Genomic DNA, 6,000 nt, shown 5'->3' with positions numbered 1-6,000 from the left:
ACATAATCATCAGAAAACGAGATGGTGATTCTCAGTTCCTCATTTGATTCATTGAAGGGACATTCATCATTTGAAGGAATTGGCCTTTGATGATGTCCCTTTGTATGGCAGGATTCTTGTCAAATGTTGTTGAGTAGGACTTGTTCCTGCATGCTTCTTTTTAAGTGCTCTTATGAAGTAGAGATACATGAGTACAAGAATTGAGTCACATAGACTCTTATTGAGTTGCTCTTGTTGAAGTAGCCACTTGTTGGCGAGGCTTGAAAGAATTACGTTGACTTTGCGAGGCTAAGATACCATTCACTAAGGATTTGAGACTTGTGTTTGGAGAGGTTTGTATTTTGAAGGAAAGTTCTAGGCAATGTGTTGTACCATTGACCAGGCTTTCGTCCATCGTGGCCCCCCATCTAGAGATGTACTTGGAAGTTGTCGATGGTGAGGCTTTGGTGCAAATGTCCTCCAGTGCACGAGTATGGAGATGTACTCATGGAGCAGCTGCTACATTAGCTTAGCCAAAAGAATAATAAGCTATAAGCTTAACAAAATTGTATTGGCTATTGAATATCGCTGAGAGTTGCTTCTGATATTCTACCTTTTTTAGGTAGGCTATATGTGTGACTACCTGGTGTCTTTTTTTTTTTGGGTTTTTTATTTTGTTTGTTTTTTTGTTTGTTTTTGTTTTTTTGATACCACCTTGCGATCAACGGTTCTTGTATCTATTCCCTATTTTAGAGAATAGGTGCTTATGTCTACTGCGTAGCTTCTGCACTTATGCTTCACATCCAGAGGGGTGAAAAGAGCATTTTGAGTTTGTCTTTGATGCGCTCATAAGTCTCCATTTTGCAGACGTGGGAATGGAATCTTGATTTTTTGGCGCAAGTGTTGTCGAGGCAGTAGGTACAGCTTCTGGTTGGTTGCCATTGGGTTTGAATGAACACGCAAGCTCTTGTGTACTTGTTGAGTGGCTTGTTTGGTGTTGCTTGGGTTTTCGTTCTTGTCGAACTTTAGGTGAAGCTGTTGGGGTTAAAGTTGGTAGTGAAGCTGTCTTCACTTGGTTCAATGTTGGCAACCATATGATGGGATTACCATCATAGTATCCTTGTTGTTGAAGCACGTGCACAGGCACCCATCTTTGATGAAATTATAATTTGGTGGATGATGCTATTGGTGTTGAGGTTTCTTTCTTTGTGTGCAAGCTTAAGGGACTTTTTGATGCGCTTGGGAATCCAAGCTTTAGTATTTCCTTGGTAGTACCCTTGTGCTTGTAGTAATCTTTTGGGTACCCACACTTGTTGTGAGATGATGGAGTTTGTGGAGGAACTCGCATAGGCTTTTGTGGATGGTGTCATGGGGTACTTTTATTTTTTTGTGGCCTCTGAGTGCTGCATTGAGAAAGAGGCTTTGATGATCGAGGCACCCGAATTGGGTTGGTGCCTTCGTAGTACTGCCTTGGGCTACAAGTGGCTTCTTCTCCACCCACATTTGATACCATTAAGATACCTTGATTTTTGTTATCTTGGTGGATTTTTCTTTTTGGTTGAAGTGGAAGGTTTAGGGCCCTCCTTGACGTTGGTTGGCATTGTGATTTTGGGTTTGAGACTCATGGGTGTTGTTGTTGATGAGGCTTGAGTCCCTTGTGGAGTGGCTGTTGATGATGAGGCTTTTGAGCATATTGTCGTCTCCCTTGGTGAGGTTTGTCGATGAAGAGGCATTGGCTTCGGGGATTTTCCTTTGAGATCCTTGTTGTTAGGGATAGATGATTGCGTATGGGGAACTTTTTCAGGAATAGCTATCGATTTGTGAGGTTTTATCATTAAACTTCATTGGTGAGGATGGAGTTGAAGGAGTAGATGCTTTATTGGAGTCGGTCATTGATGCAGATGGTAGGTCATTGTGTAGAGGGGCTTCTGTGGGAAGAGGCTTGTAACTTTTTGCGTTCAGCATCATAGAAATCCATTAGGGTTGGATCCTCTTCGTGGCAGTATGGTATTGTCAACTTTGTGTCATTGACCATCATGATGACCCTATCGCTAGCAAAGGAGAGTGGTGCTTGGGTAGCAATAATCCATTTATGCCCCAAGATCAAATTTGCTTCTAACACATACTCAACCACAAAAAACTTGTAAGTAAGGGGGTTAGTTTCAATATACATTATATGTTCAAAGTATCCCAAACATGGCATGTTCAAGTCTTGTGTGAATGGAATTCTTTCAGGAGATGAGCATTGAATGTTGGGTTGACCTAATAAATCCCATAACTCAAGGGTCATGAGATTGTGTTCTCATATTGAATAAAGCTATGCTTGGATTGTGGTGATTTTAATTTTCAATCCAACCGTAATTCTTGGAATATTCTCAGTAAGGTATGTCGGAAGTTCTAGCTCCTCCAAGGTCTGTAAATAACAATTGCACAATGCCTGCCTCTGCAGGAGTGTTCAAGGTGACTATTTGCATGGATTCATCAATTGAATACAACGAGTCATGTATCCAAGTTCCACCAAGGACGACATCATACTCAAGGGGATCTATGGTAACATGGAATCTAAATTCCACATCTCCACCGATTGTTTGAGTAGCACAGCTAAAGTAACATGGAACTTTAATGTTTTGGCCATTGGATCCTCTTGCTTGTGTTTAGGGATGATTTTAGGTTGTCCCAATGACACCCAAGTGTCTATTGTCACGATGTTATGACTAGCTTGAGGGCTAATTAAAGCGCATTTATGCTTAACATTATTGCCTACAGGGAAATCTAACCATACCATGATAGAATCTTCAAGAGAAACCATGGTTGTTTTCGTTTTTGTTTCAACTTTAGATCTTGTTTCTATTCCATATTCCCATTCACTTTCATCCTCTTTTTGACTCATAGCTTTTTTAAGAGTACCCAATGTGTACAATGGCATGCTTGGTCCTCTGACAATTCTAACTAAGTTTTGTTTGGAAACTTGTGAATCCTTCACAGTCCCGTTCTATGACACTCTTTATGTATTGGTATAACTCAAGTTTAGCCTTTATTAAAGGTGCAAGTGATGACGTTATGCTGGCTTCACCATGAGAGAAGAGCACTCGTCCAAATGAGAATTTGAGAGACTGCTTTAATTTTGTAAGGGAACTATCAAATTCCTTACGTACTTTTTCAATCCCATAATTTGTATAATGTGTCTCTAATGACTCTTCTGTAGAGAGTACGTCTTCCTCTTGAAAGGAAAATCAATACTCCTTCGGGTTGCTTTTTTAGGATTGGCATTATGAGGTTCAATCATAGCTTGTGATCCTGTATGACACTCAACCATGCTAAGCATGCTCACCTGAGCGTGCTTTTTACGTTTTGCATATGTCATGTGATCATGATTTTCAATTTGGGGTGGTTGGGCAGGTTCTAGTTTCTTGATTGGTCTGTGAGGTGCACCTAGTGCCGAATCAAAATTTGTTTCATCCTCACTTAGGACATACTAGAACTTGTTTCATCTTTTGACTTTCTTTGGATTGTCAGGTTTTCATTATGTTTACCCATGTGATGAGAATGAATTTTATTTTGGACTTTTGTATTCTGTCGCACATATGGGTGTTGTGGTTTGTGTGGTAGCCTTTGAGGTGGATGCTTTTGCATCATGTGTAGCTTTTATTTCTTCCACAGGCTCTTTTTTCCTCTCCCTTATTTCAACTTTGGTTTCGATAGCTTGTTGCCCCTTGTTTTCCTTGGGTTTAGAAGGTTTTGCTTGCTCTTTTGGTTTTTGCTTTAAAGGATGCTCCTCTACCCATTTTGAGGTATTGTCTTTTGCATTCTTTTTGATCATTTCTCGTGCCTTGAATGTAAGCACATTCAAGGGTACTGTGGACGATTGCCCGTTTTGTACACTTAAGATGTTAAGAGTTATATTTTGTGAGATAGGTTGCAGTGAAGCGACTCGCCTTGGGAAATCTTGGAATAGGTGATCGATGCCACATCGTTCACATATGGGTTATGAAGTGTCAGTGACTATGGGCATGGAAGTATTCCAAACTGTGCAATCTGCCACTTTGTGTGGTCCACGATAATAGAAACACTGAAGTGTTTGCTTAACGGCTTCTTGTGTGAGGAGTTTCTACCCTTTTGATTTTTGTTTGGTGCACGGGAGATGGAGGTTTTGAGTCAATTGTTGATGAATTGGGACATTGGGTAGTATCATGACCAAAGGTTTTACAATATATGCAGTATATAGAAAAACATGTGCCTTGTACGCACAATGGGGATTGGGATGTTTGTAGTGATTGTATTGAACACAATGCATTTCACTCATCACTTGGAGAGGCATTAAGGATGTTTTGTTTTGAGAGAGCTCATCCTCCCTTAGAGATGTTATTGTAAGCTTTTAAGCCCTTGGCTGCATAGAATTCGGGGAATGAAAATTTCGAGATCAATTTTTCTTTAGCCATTGCTTCACTTGGTTTAGATGAGGAACCTCTCGTAGCGTGATCATCTTTCATCATGTTGTCATCTAATCGTATTGCTTCTTTACAACATTGATCGAATGTTTTCGGATTGGATACAATGATCAAATTGTGTGAGCTATTATTCTTTAAGCCCATCATGAAACATCTCTTCAATTGAGCATCATTTAGTTTCTCCCATGGCTCACATCGTGAGTCCAAGAATTTTATCCGAAGGATGAAATCCTGAATGGTTTTGTTCTATTTTTGTTTAATTAAATAGAGTTCTATTGTTACACTCCACCGATCACCTTATCTTGAAAAGCTGTGGATAAAGGCTTTTTTCAAGGTCCTGAAGTTTGCCTTGATTGCCGACATCAATGTGATGACTAGCCTTTCCCACTAAGCATAGATTCAATGTATTTACCTTGGTGGGGCTGTTTGGATTTCCAAAGGCTTTACTTCTCTATTCAAACATTTGAAAATGAATTAAACAGGATCAATTGTTCCATTATATTTGCCCATGATTTTGAAAAATTGTACGGCCATGTTTTTGTATGAGAGTCAGTGAGGCCGTGTGTGGGTGGTGGTAATGTGGGTAGTGTCTCACTTAGTCCTTGGGCAACCCCCCTTTCCTAAAGTAGTCAATATATTCAAGGTGTGGGCATCTAGGGGTTGCAAAGGGTTGGTACCTATAGGAGTTATGGGAATGTTAGGTAAAGGACCAAAGCCCGGTGGGATTGAAGTGACAGGGGTGTAAAACTTGATGCCACGCTTGTTGTCGGCATGGCAAACAGTATTGGGAGTTACAGCTAGGGCATAGATCTTAGTGGCTCGAAGATGTCACCCATTGGCTTCAGTCCGTGTGTGTGAGTCGTGTGTGTGAGCCGTGGCAATCCCTCTATCGATATCTTGACGTTACTAATTTCTTCTTTAATGAGCAAGCACACTTTTCTTTTCTTTTTATATTTTCTCATAGCCCGTTATAGCCTTGAGAAGCCTGGCTTACTCTTTGTCAGGTCAAATGAGTGTCTGTTGCCCTAATTTGCTTAGGCGCTGCACACGCACGTGAACGACCTCTTAGAGATGTTTTTCTGAAAAAGGTGCATGCTAGTAGCTTCCCAGATGGAAGAGGAGGTCCTATGTGAGACCCTTGCCCTCTCTGCGCATCGAACTCTAGGGTGCCAGTAGTGGAAGTAGCAACCTCTCACGCAGGGCAAAGCTTTCCACTCGGGGCCTCGCCTACAAATGTTTGGGCAAGGGACTAGTTAGGCGGTTCGTCGAAAACTGAGATCGAAAAAATTTTCCTTGCCTAGAAAGCACGGGCGATTCCTCTAGGAAAATATTCTAACAAGAATTTATCTAACAGGGTCAAGAGCCTTAACTATCCTTTGTAATCCAACCAAACCCGCGGGTCACATGGCTGAATCAAGGAGGGACTTACACTTGGTTCATAGAGATCATTGTTTTTCCCCCCTCAAGTGAGGCACAGCCGTTGATTCTTTCCCATAGAACAAGAATTACCCGATGACCTACTTTAACTATCGTAACTTAAACATAAATGAACTTTATTGTATGAATCCACCGA

This window comes from Cibotium barometz, chromosome 54 (genome assembly GCF_041138505.1).
Source record: "Cibotium barometz isolate CiBa-2024 chromosome 54, ASM4113850v1, whole genome shotgun sequence".
Classification (NCBI taxonomy): domain Eukaryota; kingdom Viridiplantae; phylum Streptophyta; class Polypodiopsida; order Cyatheales; family Cibotiaceae; genus Cibotium; species Cibotium barometz.
This window is presented reverse-complemented; position numbering follows the sequence as displayed.